Here is a 17,324-nt window from a genome sequence, read left to right as displayed (position 1 = left end):
TTTAATGGCGCGCCATATTCCTGTATACTCGTTTCAGCTAACTGGTGGCAAGAACATGCGTATTGACAGTTAAATGACAGGTGGTTTAAAATCCCGACTCAGCATGGTGAGCAAATCAAATCACATTTTACCTGCGTTATCCAGAGATTTTGGCAACCAAATGGCGTCGTTTCAGAGAAATTTACCTACTTAATTCTCCTCGGATGTGCTTACAGTTTCCCTTGCCTTGTCTATCAACTATTCAGTGCTTCAGCACTACCCTCCTGAGCTGGTTAAGCAATGATGGTCTCCTTGATCAATCCCAAAACCATCTGAAACTCCAGATTCGTGGTAGACTCCGGATCTGGCACCTTACCGGTCTTGGCAAACTCCTCCTCGGCCTTGACCCCCTCATGGATCAACAAAGTTGCATCACCACCGTCATCAACAATCAGATCAGGGCCACCGCCTGGACCCCAGTCAAGAGCCCTTTCAGTACACCACCAGTACTCCTGCAGCGTCTCCCCCTTCCAAGCGAACACCGCAGCGCTGTCGCGGGCAATAGCCGCGGCGGCGTGGTCCTGCGTGGAGAAAATGTTGCAGGAGCACCATCTCACCTCAGCACCCAGAGCTGTGAGGGTCTCAATGAGCACCGCGGTCTGGATGGTCATGTGGAGGGACCCAGTGATCCGGGCACCCTTAAAGGGCTGAGCGGAGCCGAACTCAGCTCTGCAGGCCATCAATCCAGGCATCTCAACTTCGGCCATTTCAATTTCCAACCTCCCAAAATCCGCCTGGGACAGATCCTTCACCTTGAATTCCCGTCCGGACACAGTTTTCTCGGCCAGAAGCGCCATTGCTGCGGAGAAAAGAAACGCAGAACTGACAGAACCACGGATTGCGGGGACCGAGCTTAGGACGATTTGCTCTAAAAAAAATAAAATCTTAGGTTTCACAAAGTTTTTTTTGTTGTTTTTTTAATAATATATATATATATATATGTATGTGGGATTTTTTTATTTTCATTATTTTTTTTTTGTTATTTTTTTTTTAAACTAAAATTCAAAGGAAAAAAAAAAAAAAAAAAACTAGATTTTATCTAAATTATTTTAGGATGAATTTTTATTTTTATTTTTTTTGGTCATTCACAAAAAAATTTTATTGTCATGTCACATATCAATTTTTCAGCAAGAGTATTTTTATTTGAAATAAATCAATGGATTTTCTGATCTTCCTGATCGCACGAAGCGCAGGAAGAGAGCATACTAATCACTTGATTTGTTTTTATTTATGTAGGGGGTTTTTTTAAAAAGATTGAATTTAAAACTAGCTAAATATTAAAACATCAGAAAACTCAAACTTGAACTCCCTTATGAAGATCCTGCTGTCACCAGGTTTCACAAGTTAGTTTTTCTAAAGAAAAATACTAGTACTGAATTAAATTCCTAATGCCTAATCCCTTAGCACCATCCCCGACAACGGCGCCAAAATGTTGGGCAATTTAATTGCTTAAATTGCTTTCATTAAATTATCAACCAGGGATACTCGTAAGCTTGTGATGATGCCAGCAAAATATATGCAGGAGTAGGCAACTAACTCTATGTCTAACTAAATGATTTATGATTCAATATAATATGCAAGGGAAGAGGCTCCTAATTAAGGAGGTCCTGGTTGTCCTTCCCTACAGTATCATAGATTGAAAAGAAATCATTGATTACATAAAACCAGAAACTTGAAATGAAGACAAGAGAATGAACTTTAATTGTTGTTCAGTTTCAAATAGAGAGAAAGACTAACTTAGTCTCTTGATTGTCCCCTCATATACTAATCCAAACTAAACTAAGATTCATTCATAAGCATAAGAAATGAAATAACTTGAAACATAAAAGCAAAAGAATGAATTTCAATTATCATGCAAATCAAATGGAGGGAGAGCCTAACTTAGACCCTTGGTTGTTCCCTCATATGCTGATAAGATTTTAATTTAAAACTCATTCATCAATCACAAACAAATCCTCAAACATCTAAGCAATGAAATAAGATCTATTATGAAATAAAATGTTCCTTTGATCCTTTTAGAGTGAGCTCAATTCTCTTAAGAACAAAGTGACAAGTTATTCCATAAATTCATATACTACATTAACACAATTTATATCTAAAACTATATAATGGAAATTTATGTAAAATGAAGCTTTATTTTATTCCATCATAAGGTGGATACATGCTCCAAGAGTCCTCCCCTTGGAATGGAGGAGGTACTCCTATTTATACAATGGGATGAGATAACAAACTCATAATGATGATCCACTAATCTCTCTTTAGTTCCATACATCTCTCAACCATCTAGACACATAACCCCCTTTTGTCCTTGATCTTCTCCATGAGATCATGATCTTTTCCATGAGGCTTATCTTATCAAATTCGAATTTGATCATTCAAGGCCACATAAAGATGCCCTGGAAGCTTCCTTTGTACCTACACATGTCAACAAACTCATTCTAATTGTTAGGTATAATTATAAGCATATTATTTTCTAAATTTTAACCATAAATCCACTTTAAAATGTTAAGAATTAATAAACTTTGGAAAAGCATAGTTATAACCCAATAATGAGGTAAATGTAATGATGTGGAGGTGGAATGGAGGTGACATGAAGGTAAAATGTGAAGATATTGGTGAATAATGGAGTGAAAATAAGGACAATTTTGAAGCCCAACAAACTCTTTAAGAAAAACTCATTTACCAGTAGTGGAAGAATGATGACTTACTTGAGCAAGTGGCAATTTAGCAAATTTGGCAGTTTGAACGAATTTGTGGGTGAAATCGGGCTTGAAGCCCTGTGCGCCGCGCCACAAACCCAATGCCCTGCGCCTTCGGTATGCGATGTGCCAGTGTATATTTAACATTATGGAGGGTGACCCAATGCGCCGTGCCACTTGTATGCACCGCGCCTCTCACCCAATGCGCCGCACCCACGAATTTGCACAGTTTTTCTCCAAGCTTGCTTCCTTTGCTCAACACGGCCTTCACTTTGCTCAATCTTTCTTTTTTAAGTGCCCATGAGCTTTTTGAGTTGTAAAAATGATTTATATACAAGAGCTTTAAATTTTTTCATTCATAAAACCCACTTTTATAATGTTTGCAATGTGACTTACTTTTTCAACTCTGTTTTTGGGTAGTTTATTTTATTTGTGCCTTTGATGAACTGAATGACTTGATTTTTTGTTTGCCTTGCAGGGGATGGAGTTACTGAAGCTTGGTAAGGTGACCAGGGTTTCCACTGAAGTGATTTACATATAAGAGAACTGAAATTACATGAATTTATACAACAAAAACCTAAAATACTTTGTTTTTCCTCAAAACAGGGTTTTGAGGAAAAATACATTTCTGAGCATGAGATTATGAATTTTATTGGTACTGGAACTTTATTCAACCTCCTCATGTGCCTGCTGGCTTCTATTGGACATTTTGAAGACCTTTTTTATGAAACCCTAGACCTAATGAAACTGAAACCCTAGAAATGACTCTTGCAAATTTAAAGACAAAAAGTGACTGCAGATAATCTTGATAAATGGAAATGGGCCAGCAGGTAAAGGACATGAGGGAAAATGTACAATAAGCCACTACCATCAAATGATCCATGTTTCTAATGGAATGCAGCTGACTGAGCGAGACACCTAATATGAAATGCAACAAGAGAATTTGATCTCTGACGGAGGGATGAAGATATTGACACTAACACATGAAACTCATGATGAGAAAAAAAGGAATGTGAATCATTATTTTAGAGATTCCAACTTTGGGTTAAATACCAACCACATTCCAAAGATCGATATGAGAAATTTTGATGGAAGGGATCTCGTAACATGGATACTACATATGAAGCAATTTTTTGATCTACACAATGTGCAACCCACACAAAAGGTATGCATTACATAAGAAACCAATCATTTTGTGTGGTATCGATGGATTTTTTCTCATAAATCACTTATCACTTGGAAATTTTTTATGAAGTAATTAATAGCACATTATGTGTATACAAAGAGCAATACCTTCTTTAGCCAATTGATAAATCTTAGTCAAAAGGGTTCAGTTGCGGAGCACATTGAGAACTTCCAAATATTGAATATCAAGGTAACTAATATTCTAGAGGAGAATATGATTGATGTCTTCATTAACAATTTAAGGGATAACATCCAACATGAGGTTCACCTTTAGGAACCTAATTCATTGGAGAACGCATTCAGGGTGGCAAGAAATGTTGAAAGAAAAAGTATGGCAACAAGGAGGTCTGCCACTCACAACTATAAATATGAAAGTGTTTCCACTCCTAACCTACCAAAACCTACAAGGTTGAAACCAAAACAACTAGAGGAGAAAAGAGAAAAAGGGCTTTGTTATAGTTGTGATAGAAAATACACTAGAGGTCATAAGAGTGTTGAGAAGAAATTACTTTACATAGATTGTGAAGAGGAGGAAGAAAAGAAACAAGCGGCATCAAAATAAAAATATATACACTAGAAACCAACCCTGGGCATTGAAAATTAAGAAATAAATCTGACCATATCGTGCAATGAATTGGTGGGAATTACCACTCCTCAAAGTTTTAATATAGAAGGATATATCAAGAAGAAAAAGGTAATAGTGTTGATTAATTCAGGTAGTACCCATAATTTTGTTCATTGTAATATAGCCAAGGATTTGAATTGCTTTATATATCTAACACCATAGTTTCAAGTGATGGTTGTAGAAGGAGGAACTATAAATTGCTCAGGGCAGTGTCATAATATCAATCTAACCATGGGGGAATATGTATTGAATAGTCCAATTCTTGCCACTACAATGGGTGGTGTCGATGTTGTATTAGGAGTCCAATGGTTAAAACGTTTAGGGATGATAACTTTTAATTTTTAAGAAGTTTTATTGAAATTTTTATTGGAAGGAAAGGAAATTGAATTAAGGGGTATCAAAAGGAAACCTAGGAAGATAATCATCTTGAATGGAATGAAAAATATTTTGAAGAATGAACAATGAAGGATAATTGCACAGTTATACTCACTATATGTTCAAACATCTAAGTCATCCATTTATCCATATCTCCAAAGAGTCCTCGACAATCGTTCCAAGTTATTTGATACTCCCAAAGGTATCCAACCTGTTTGGGATCATGATAATGCTATTCACTTGATTCCAAGAAGTGTTCCTCCAAACATCAAACCTTACAGATATCCCTATGCACGGAAGAGTGAAATTGAACATATGGTTGCAGAAATGTTAGAGGAAAGTATAATTCAACCTAGCCAAAGTTCTTTATCTTCTACAATAGTATTGGTGCACAAGAAGGATGAATCTTGGCATATGTGTTTGGATTATAGAGAGCTCAACAAGCTCACTATTAAAGATAAATTTCCCATCTTTTCATTGATGAATTGTTGGAGGAATTACATGGAGAAATTTAGTTCACCAAGTTGGATCTTCATTTAAGATATCATCAAATTAGAATGAAGACATAAGAAATTCCAAAAAAACATTCAGAACTCATGAAGTTCATTATGATTTTTTTGTCATGCCTTTTGGCCTTACTAATGCACCTTCCATATTTCAAGGTTTGATGAATTCTACTTTCAAACCCTTCATTAGAAAATTTATTTTAGTATTTTTTGATGATATACTAATCTATAGAAAGTCTTGGAAAGATCATGTTCAACATGTTGACAGGGTGCTCAAACTATTGGAGGAGAAATAATTGTATGCAAAACCTTCCAAATGTTTCTTTGGGGTATAGGAGGTGGAATATTTTGGTCATATTGTATCTCATGAGGGTGTTAAGGTAGACCCTAACAAAATCAACTCCATCATGGAATAGAAGATCCCCACAACCTTAGGGAAAATTTGAGGATTTTTCAGGTTGATAGGGTATTATAGCAAGTTCGTTAAGAATTATGGGAAAATAGCAACACCTATAACACCATTACTGAAGAAAGATGCATTTTATTGAACTCGAGAAGAAACTAGGCCTTTGAAAATCTTAAAGAGGCAATGTGTCAAGCTCTAGTCTTAGCTACACCAGACTTCACAAAAACCTTTATTGTGGAATGTGATGCCCTAGGAAATGGCATTGGTGTTTTCTTAATGTATTAAGGAAGACCTATTGCTTTTGAAAGTCTTCCAATCAAGGGAAATAATTTATGCAACCTATTTATGAGAAGGAAATGCTGGAAATAATTCATGCCCTGAAGCAATGGTGCCCTTACCTAATGGGAAGACACTTCAAGGTAAAAATAGATCATGATAGCCTTAAATAATTCTTGGAACAAAGATTATCTTTAGAAGAGCAACGAAAATGGGTTACAAAGATGTTGGGTTATGACTTTGAAATCATTTACAAAAAATGGAAGCAAAATGTTATTGCAAATACACTCTCAAGAAAGGATGAGGATGTGAAGGCATTGTTGTGTTCTAGGGATGAATAGAAGAATCATGAAGAGGTGTGGACACTCATTCAAAAGTTGTAGCAAGATCCTAGTGCATCTGATACATTTATATGGAAAAACAATTCACTATCATACAAAGATCGCTTCTATCTATGTAAGAAATCCTAACTCAAACAAAAGGTTCTTTTGGAATTGCACACCTCTCCTATAGGAGTGCACTCAAGAATTTTTAAAAGCTTACCACAGGGTCAAGAAGGAATTTGTTTTGTATGACCTTAAATCTGATATTCAGAAGTTTATGGAAAAATATTTGGTTTTCCATCAAAATAAAGTTGAGACAATTACGACCTCAAGTATTTTACAAACATTAGTCATTCCAAATCAGTGTTGGGAGGAGGTCTCAATGGATTTATCACATTTCTACGCAAGTCCGAAGGAAATATTGTCATCATGGTGGTAGTTGGTAGACTTAACAAGTATGCACACTTTTGTGCACTATCTCATCCTTTCAAAGCCAGTACAATAACTACTGAATTTGTGAAAAAAATGCAAAAGATACATGGAAACCCAAAGATTATTGTAAGTGACAGAGATCCTATTTTCACTTGAAATTTTTGGACAAATCTTTTTTCTTATATTTTTACTCAATTGGCTCATAGCTCATCTTATCATCCTCAATCTAATGGGAAAACTGAGATAGTGAGCAAATGTTTGGAAGGATATAATTTTTTCTCTGTATCTAATAAACCAACACAATGGGTCAAGTGGCTACCTCTGGAAGAATGGTGGTATAACACTTCCTTCCATACAACAACAAAAATGGCCCCATTTATGGCGCTTTATGGATATCATCCACCGTCAATCACATCATCTCTAGGAGAAAATTCTAAGGCTCAAGCAATGGAAGATCACATCAAGAATAAAAAACAAGTTTTCCAAATCTTAAAGGATAACCTAACTCTGGTGTAGAATCAAATGAAAAAACAAGCATATCATCATCCCAGTGAAAGAATATTTGCCATTGGAAATTGGGTATTTTTATGGATACAACCATACAAACAAATTTCCCTCAAGCAAGCTAAGAAGGATAATAAATTATCACCCAAGTACTATAGCCCTTATAATGTGTTAAAAACGTTTGATACTATGGAATACAAATTGGAGTTGCCTACATCTTCACGAGTACACCTATTTTTCCATGTTTCATGCTTAAATAAGGTTATAAGTGACAAGATCCTGTTTCAAACCATATTGCTAGAACTTGATGAGGAAGGGAAAATCATATTGGAGCCTGAAGCAATCACATAAACAAGAATTTGGTAGCTATGAAATCGATCAATTTTAGAATATCTCATTAAGTGGAAGAACTTACTTATTAAATATTCCACATGGGAGGATGAGTCTTTTATACAAAAGCATCCATTACTACTCAAGAATTGTGGAAAACATTTTTTTGAAGGAGAGGGTCATGTCAAGTCCCTGTAATACTAGTGTAGGCCCTATATTGTTATTGTTGTGCCCTTACATTATTATTGTTATGTAGTTGCTAATTATATTTTGACCCTTTAGACTGATATATACCAAGGAGGTCTTGTCATTTGGATCATCCAATAATTTTTCATTTATGTGATGTAGAAGGAGGTTCCCCCTTGAAGTGGTTTATTATCAAGTCGTTGATCTACATTTTCTTATGTTTCTGCATTATTTAGATATGGACACATAAAATAGCTTAGGTGTACCATTTAGATTTTCTTGGAAGTTGTCCTTTCAACCCAATCTACGAAACGTCATGCTTTCTTTGTCTCATATTTCTATACCTCTTCTGCAAAATTGTGTCTTTTATAAACTTTGCCTAAGCATCTAGTGCCAAATTGTTACTCATGATTTTGTCACCATTTGGAAAATCACCGCAAATATGGATGTCTCACTATCCAATGAACTCTTGTAAGCAATCCTCTACAATGTTGGAAGAAAATAATTCTGAAAACAACAAGAATCCTTGATCACATTGCTTAAAAAACTAATTTCAAGAATTTTTGCACTTTTCCTAACAATTATCTGTGCCAATTTCTAGAAGACTTTTTGGGGAATATTATACTAACAAGAAGGACTCTAGCCCCTACCTATTTGGGCCTTGTCCCATGGTTCATGAATATATTCCCTCTCATTATGGAACCCTAATCCCTATATTTGTGGATTTGATCCTTAGGAAGGGGATCTCAACCCTCCTCCTCTTGGCCTATAAATTCAACACAAAACAGAGGGAAAGGGGTTGAATTTTTATGTAAACTTATGTTTTTAATTTGAGGCTAGAATATTGTGACTTAAGCGAGGATTGGAGACTATTGGGAGGATATTTATCAACATAAGGCTTGGTTGTATCTCTCATTTTCATTCAAGTATAATACAAAGGAGTATTTCTTTCTCACTATATTATCCATTGGATCCGATATATTGAATGTTCACTTTCATTGTCCATTGGTTATGATAGTAGGTACTAGTCTCCTTGATCACTAGTATATGTTGTATTAAATCATTTATATATCATATTCATTTGATCCTTATATTTTTTGTGTATTTGCAAGTTTGGATTCTGATTATTTAAAGGATTTGTCAAACCATAGCGAGGATCTTCATCAAGCATTTTGTTTGAAAGGTATAGATTTCATACTATGATTACTCTTGCTTACGATTCAATGGAAATGGACCTAGGGAAAGATTTACTAGTTTTCTTGTTTGTTATTAGATTTAGTCACTGAGTCTAGGTAGATCTTGCCTTGTCTGTAAGTCGAGATTTGTCAACACAACAAATTAGCGACCATACTAGGGATCCTTTTTTCTTCTATATGCCTTCCTGTGTTCTGTGATTGTATTCCACTACCTTGATTGACTGTATTTAGATGCTTGAAAATTTAAATTTTTAGATTTGTGGCTGCATTTTTTATTTTTATTTGCTTTTATTGGGTGTCACACTTTGCTATTCAGCAATAGAGAAACAATTGCGTAGGCTTGTCCTTAGAAGTAGAGTGACACTGCACTGGTGCCAATTTATCACCTATGACATAGAGAGCAAAATTTTGAAAACAATTAGAGTTTTTGCAATTTGGGTCTGAAATGTTTTGCTTGCTATGATTTCTTGCATCTATTTACATTATGAAAATTCAATTGTATTTTGATTTGATGGTTTGGATCATCATTTTAAAAAATTACTTATCTTTGCAAATTAGGGTTCATAGTTTGTGATGAGCCCCAAAAATGGATAATTATTTGGGCTCATTCAACCTCCTAATTCGACTTAATCCACCATTCTCATTATTTTATTGCATGTTTTTTATTATATTTATGCTAATAGAGTGAATTGGGTTAGTCATTATGCCAACAAGTCTAATGTGTGCTTTGTGTAGCCTTTGTGGTCAATTTGGAGACAAAATTGAAGGTCTTAATGAGCACTTGGTAGCCAAATTCGTGGGAGAACAAGGGAGAGGATTTGTAGGAAGGTGTCCCCTTCATTTATGGGCCCTTACCTCAAATTCTCCACCATCGGCTCGGAGTTCAAGGGCCACCAAATCAATTAGCACAAGGGCAGCCAAGCAAGTCAAGTAGGACTGCTGCTAACTACAAGTTTTGGGCAGCCGAGTCCCTAAAGTTTAGGAGGACTGTTGGGGTCCTCAATTTGTATAAATAAGAAGGCTTAGGGCCTCATTTTGGTTAGCTAGTAGTTAGTCAATTTGTTAGCTAGTGGTTAGTCATTTTGTAGCCAGTAGTTATTTTGTAGTCATTTTGTAGTTTGATTTTTAGGCAGTAGATTAGCTTTGCTTTTAGCACATTTTCAAGTTCTCCTTGTGGACAGTTTTTGGAATGTAACATTTCTTTTGATCAATAAAGATGAATCCAGCGTGCACCAGCTCTAAATCTCTCTTAGGAGGTTGTAGCTCTTGGGGTTGGGCCCATCTCAAGTGCCCAGTACCTCCTGTGTTTACTTTTATGTGTTTTTGCTGCATTCTTAGAATAAAATCTGCTATTTAGATCTAAATTTTTCTTTGTTATTTAGATTGCTTTTGATGGTAAAAAAAGCTTTTCATGTTTAGAATAGATTGGTAGGATAATAACAGGAAAAAGGCTCCAAAAAAGGGTTAGCAAACACTTTTGGTTTCACCTCTTCCTTATTGGATCAGGGGCTGGAGTTGAAGTAACCATGTTGTCCCAAACAAAAACACTAGTTTGCTTTACCATGCAATCCTTAGTGTGTTGTTTTCATTTGCAGAGGTTGGTTACATGTTCAGATCTTTGAATGCTTCATTTCATAGTTAATATACATGGTTTCCTTGCAAATAAAGCTGTTGTCCATTCTCGTTACTGTTAGCCAGATCATATTAGGGTAGCATAACTAGATCTTTGTTTTCTTGCATGTCCTTGTTGGTTCAGTTGGAAACACAAATTGCAGAGCACCTGTACCACTTCTCTATCTGGCCAGGCTCCCTCAAACCCATCTTCTCCATCTCCTAACTTGGTTTCTTGCCTCACGTTGCCACATTGCCCTCATAACCCTACCGTTTGTGTAGCATTATTCCAATCTTCTTAGAACAAGTCCAGCCATCTACACCTTCTCCTCAACTCCATCCTCCAAGTCTTGAACTCCCCTACACCCCTATTTCACCTCCATACTCATTCCTCCACCTTTTTCCCTCCATCCATGCTCCAAAATTCCATTTCTAAACATCCTGTAGAAAAATTACAGAACATCCTGTAGAACCCCTGCAGACTTCCTGTAGAAGCTCACGAATGAGGTTTCTTGATAGCCAAACTCTGTGAAACTCTCTGGAAGGGTGCTAGGGACCCCTTAGGCCCTCTCTGTACCTTCCCAACCTTTTCCAAGCATTTCTCCTCCTTGATCCACCTCTGCACAGTAAAAAGCTAGTTAAAAGCACATGCATGATAATTCTAATAACTGATTCAAAAATATAAAAAGATGTTTTCTTCAGGTAGAGGTAGTCTAGGCACATGTATTTAACCTTCATAGAAGTAATGGCATCTCTTTTAGTAGTTTTCATTCTCATCGTTGCATCAGTAGGACTAGTTGGTAGAATTAGGGTTTGTTAGGGTTTGTGTTTCTTTTTGGCTTTCAGTTTCTTTCCGCAAGTAGATTAGCTTCCTTTGAGTTAGCTTTCATCCATCAGTTAAAAAGCTTCTTCTAAGAGCTCATAGAGGTTGGCTTAAGCCCCTAGCGGACTTGTGCCAGCTGACCAAGTGATAGCTGCGGCAAGAGCTAGTACTTGTGCATACAGCACCGTCGCTTCCAAGTTTGTTACGAACTACCGAGTTGATAAAATTAAAGAAGGGAGTTCCAGGAGTTGTAGCATTATTGCTACAATACTGGGGTTCACCATCTTTTTGGTGCCGTTGCCGGGGAGCGTCAGAGTATTGGTGATTGCTGCTTTTATTCTATTTTCCACTACAATCTTCTGCTAAGTAGTTTATTTCATTTCCATTATGCAATTTCGTTTATGCAAAAGTAGATTAGCATTTCTCGCTTTCATAAATTAGCATTTCAATTCCGCAATTTCATTTCTGCAAGCGTAGATTAGCATTTCAATTTCGCAAGCGTAGACTAGCATTTCATTCCTACAATTTCATTTGAGCAAAATAGATTAGTCCTTTCCTGCTTTCATTTCAATTCCGCATTTTCATTTTAGCAAGATAGTTAGTTGTAGTTCAATCTATTTCAGTTTTGTAGGTAGAAGTAGAAAAAAGCAAAAATCAACCAAAAAGATTTCATTTCATGCCTTGTAGGAGTAGAGATAAGTTAGAAAAATGATTGCACAACACCCCCACTGCTTCACAAAGCCAACATTCTCTCTTCTTCGATGGCTGTGATTAAAGAACCCTTAGGTGGACAGCAAGACATATTTGAAGAACCTCAAGGGAAGAAGAAGAAGAAACCATTCCTCTGGAGCAAATGGCTACAAGCAGAAATGTTGGGAGCAGCACCTTGTCCAAAGACGAATTTGAAAATCAGATCGAAGATTTCAAGAGTGATATGAGGCAGTTTCTTGCCATGCAACTGGATACCTTGCGGATCCAAAAGAAGCAAGAAGAAGCCAAGAGGGCTTTGGCCATTTTTTTTCATAGGTGCACTAGAAATCATCCTAGGAACGAATGTCCATTGTACTCCATAGAAGTGTGTTTTGTATGTGAAGAATACCATCCTACAGATCAGTGCCCTTCCTTACCCAGAATCAAAGTTGCATATCAGAGAGCCAAAGGAGCCACTGAATCACTCTATTATATGAACCAAAGGAGGCCACATGAACCTAGATCTTATCAGCAGGAACTGCAAGGGACATCCGAGACCTATTATGACCCCTATCAAGCCACTTTCATGCCTTGTTGGGGTCCCCCTGCTCATCCTTCCTAGTTCACACCTCCTCCTTGTTCCTTCATAGATCCATATTATGCCCAACCAGCTGCTCATTCGTTTCACTCTTATGCTAAGCCACAGCCTCAGTGGAATGCACCTCATCAGGGGTGGAGGCCCCAGTACAACACTCCTCCCACTTCTTTTCCTCCACCACCTGCTCAACCGCAACCATCGCCTCCTGCTCCACCAAGGCAACCCCAAATGCCTACCCAACCACAACCCCATCCACATCCATCTCAAATATACACCCCCACTCAGCTACCCATACCACCATTTCCAAACTTGTCCATTGGAGTAGCTCAACAAAATTGCAATGCTGAGACACAACATGTCCAAACAACTCCTCTTGAGCTCCAAGATGTTCACCATAGCTCAGGAAGAGTCTTGCAAAAAAGAGATTATCTTGAAATCATTGAAGGACCACATCCGGAAAAAGAAGATTCAAAAGAGTAGATCAAAGAACCATGGGCTGCACTTGATGAAGAGAAGAGATCAGAATCAGAGATCGAGAGAGTTCCCTCATGGTTACCATCAAATCCTCCATGTACTCAAGAGAAAGATCAGCAAAAAGAGGAAGATGAGAAGGTCATGATAGAAGGTGACATGAAGAATGATCCAAATCAGCAAAAGGACCAAGGATTTCAAAGCTATATTGAGACATGGTTCCAGACAGTCACTAAGTTGCAACAGTACTCTCTTCCTCAGCTATGCTTGATCCCTTCAAAGTCAGATCATTTTGTCTCTGAAATCTGGATAGCTGTCAAAGCATGCATTTCGAGCCTTCACATCATCTTGTATCTAATCTCGATGTGCACATGGCTCCATTGGAAGTATTCTTATACTTGAAAATGATTTTGTTTTTCAAGTAGGGTAGGGTAGAGAAAAAAAAAAAAGAAAAAAAAAAAGAGAAAAAAATGAAAATAAGAAGAGAATAAAAATCTAAGGTGAAAACCTCCTTGGAGGTGCCTTAGATTGGAACCTTCATGAGGCAGTCAATGGGTTGGGAAAAAAGAGAAAAGAGAATAAGATCTCTGGGTGAAAACCTCCCTTGGAGGCGCCCAGGGCAGGCAATTAGGGTGAAAACCTCCATTAGGCACCCTAGTTGTTTTTCAAAAAAAAAAAAAAAAGAGAAAAAGAGAAATAAAAATAAATCTAATTTCCATTGAATAATTTCATCTTGCAGCAATGACATTGCAGGTCAGGAGGATCACTCAAAACAAAGACAAAGGAGTTTTTGTGCCTTCTAGAGGAAGTTCTATATTTCTACAGGAAACATCCTGTAGAACCTTCAAGCGAGCCAGATTCGATTTTGGAAGGGGATCTAAAGCTTGGAATCCATTGGTTATGCCTGCAAGCATCCATGTTCCCATTCCTCACCCTTTTCCATCATCTTTTCCACCTCATTGTGCTTCTTCATTGTGCTTCTACAGGAAGTTCCTGTAGAAATTGTAGGAAGCTAGAAATGGATTTCAAAAAGGTGGTTTGGCGAACATGGTAGCTTCCTCAAGGGTTCAGAAGTCCTCCTGCACTTTTCAAACTCCTCCTCCATCATCTCCATGCCTGCATCACAACCCAAGCTCAATTTTTCATACCATGCAACAAAACTGCAAAATGCCTTGAAGCAAAAATACCTAGAACAGAATTTGTTTCTTCCATAACTTGAAAACCATGCATCCATTTGAAAAACCATTTTACAGGGAATTGTACAGGGGTGATGGCAACATGCCTGAGCAGTTTCAGCCAATTCCGGTGCACGGTTTCCAAGAAATCAGCCTCCATCACCATCAGCCATTTTTGCATTTTCTCCATATCCATGCATCCGTTTTAAAACTTGTTTCATGGGGAGATGCACATAGGTGATAGTAGCCTACCCAAGCAGTTTCAGCCAATTCTGATGCACGGTTTCCGAGAAATTGATCTCTGAAATCTTCAGCCATTTTCCATTTTTCTCGAAATATGTGCATCCATTGATCACGATTTTTCTATGGGAGGTGCATCATGATGATAGGAACATGCTCGAAAATTTTCAGATCGATCCGGTTTACCGTTTGGGAGCAATGGCGAAAACAAGTTCTGGTCCTATGAAAATTCAGCAGCAGCAGCTTGAAGGTGCAGATCTGAACGTGGAAATGAACTCCTGCAGCTGGGATCCGGCCAGAGGACACCTGCACAAGGAAAAAACAACCATGAATCATCAACCAAGCCACCATGCAACCACATAAACAAATGCATGCAGCAAATGAAAGATCTCAGCACTTCACAGCAACCACGCACGACTTTCAGGTACGTGACTAAAACTTGTTCCTTTATTGCATGAATCTAATTAAAGAAATGCATGAACGAATGGAATGGTGGGGTAAGCCATGAATCTAGCAAGGTTAACCCTGCATACAGTTCTCTAGCGCTCAGGCAAAAATCACGTAGCATACATGTATGGTCATTCACGTGAAATTTGAAAAAACACAGACAGTTGTGGATATTTTAAACACCAGTGCAACTAATGGTAAGGGATTACAGGCAGATGGCACTGCAGGAGACCAACAGTTTGCATGAGCATTGCACGTCTCTGCCACCTCACCAGAAATCACGCAGTAATTAAAGGAATGCTCGGTTGAAGACTCACGTTAACTGTTGATTCATTTACACTTGCAAACCTCTTTGGCTGAATCCTCTACCTCTGAATTCTGTTAAACTAACGTCCTTCGCCAAGTTTTTTGGCTTGTTCAAAATTCTCCCGCATACCAAGATCGTTCAAAGGCGCTGAGACATCCTACAGAATCCGGCCAGCGTTCTACAGGAAGACGTCCTACAGGAAATACAGTATATCCTTCTAAAGCAGAGAAACCCGTGTTTGTTGCGTCGGAATTGGAAATCTCAAAACGAGGTAGGCTCGAAAAAACTCCTCTATGCATGGTATGTTTTGAAAAGGTGGTGAATTGAACAGCATAAGATTGGGGAATCAGAGAAAAAATCTGCCTGTGAATTGGAAGAAAAATGTTTGCCTGTGTATTGCACTGGGTTTCCCAGTTGTTTCTGCATCAAGATTCTCCTCCACGTTTCCTGTTTTTAAAAAAATTCTCCTATAGGGAAGATATATGCAGCTGTGGAGGCCAGCCTGTGTATGAAAAATTTTAAATTTGCATATTTGTATGTGTGCTAAGAAGAAAACTTGATCTCTGTACTTTGTCTGTAAAAAAAAAATTCTTCTTTTCAAAAGCAGAGAGTCAAATTCAGGATAAAAGCAGTTTAAAACAAAGGGAAATATTGCAATTTGATGTTGTAAGGAGAAGCACATGGGGAAATTCCTTGTTTGGTTTCAGAAAAAGGTGAAAATTTAGCTATCCCTCTGTTTTCAGTTCTACCTGCTTTCTCACCTAAGCATTTTATTTAGAAAAAAAACACTCAACACCACATGGAGGACAAGCTAAAGGAATTAAGAGAACAATTGGCCATGGTGAGACACATTGAAAGCATTACAAAAATCCCAGCTACAGGAGGAAAATGCACTGCTGAAAAAGCAGTTAGAGCAACACGAAGGCATAGAGATTTCTACAGGAAGTGAAGGGAAAGAACAACAAAAAGAGAAATCCCCTGAAATGTTGGCAAGGGAAGCAGCAGCTGTGCTTGCTGCATTAAGGCCAAGAAAAGCACAAGAATTCAAACAAGCATAATAGGAGGAGCAGTGGAAGGACATGGAAAAGAAACACAAGACAAACCACCACAGAAGGAACAAGAAGAATGAGTGAAATGCCAAGCTGCTGAGGCCAAAACTGTGGGTGGAATGAAGGCACAAACACCAAGGGAGAAACGATTGCAAACACGGGCAGAGAGGACTGAGAATGTCCAAACAAGTAAGGTCACAGCCAAGGCAACCAAAACACAACTCAAAGAGACGGCACCCCCAGCTAAGTAAGCCAAATCAAGGAAAACTGTTTCTACAGGAAGCCAACTGACTGCTTCTACAGGAAGCCAGAAAACGGCCTCCCAACACAAGCAGAAGGGTCCCTACCAAGTTCCCAGGCATCCTCACATCCATCCCCTCCATGAACACTCATGTTTTCAGGGTTCAGACACAATTTAGTCATGGTTCAACCTTCTACAGGAAGCTACAGGACTTTCTACAGGAAGTTCTGTATTTTTACCAGAAACATCCTGTAGAAGCCTTTGGGTAGGCCAGAATCAATTATGGAGAGGGATTTGAAGCTTGAGGTTTGTTGAGGAGGCATGCAACCACTCTTTTCTTCCATCCTCCACTGATTTCATCTCCTTTCACCACCATTTCCACCATCAGATTGAATATATTTGCACAATCATACCAAAGCTGAGAATTCTCTAGAAAAAGGAGCAAGCAGTGGGAAGAAGCAAAGAGAAAAGCATGGTTTCATGACAGAGAAGAGGACATCACTTCAGAATCTTGGCATGACAGGGAGGCCGCCAAGGCCATCAGAGATGAGGAGATAGATTGGTTGCTCAGAGGATGAGCAACACTTTCA

At 38.0% G+C, this 17,324-nt stretch overlaps 1 pseudogene; it reads right to left on the bottom strand.

Moving 5' to 3' along the window:
• Positions 1–272: 272 nt before the first annotated feature.
• Positions 273–905, bottom strand: LOC149202635 (adenosylhomocysteinase pseudogene; annotated as a pseudogene).
• Between the last annotated feature and the right edge of the window lie 16,419 nt (positions 906–17,324).

This window comes from Pinus tabuliformis, chromosome 2_1 (assembly GCF_031772625.1).
Source record: "Pinus tabuliformis cultivar Carrire ecotype Pingquan chromosome 2_1, CPIR1, whole genome shotgun sequence".
NCBI lineage: Eukaryota > Viridiplantae > Streptophyta > Pinopsida > Pinales > Pinaceae > Pinus > Pinus tabuliformis.
This window is presented reverse-complemented; position numbering and strand designations above follow the sequence as displayed.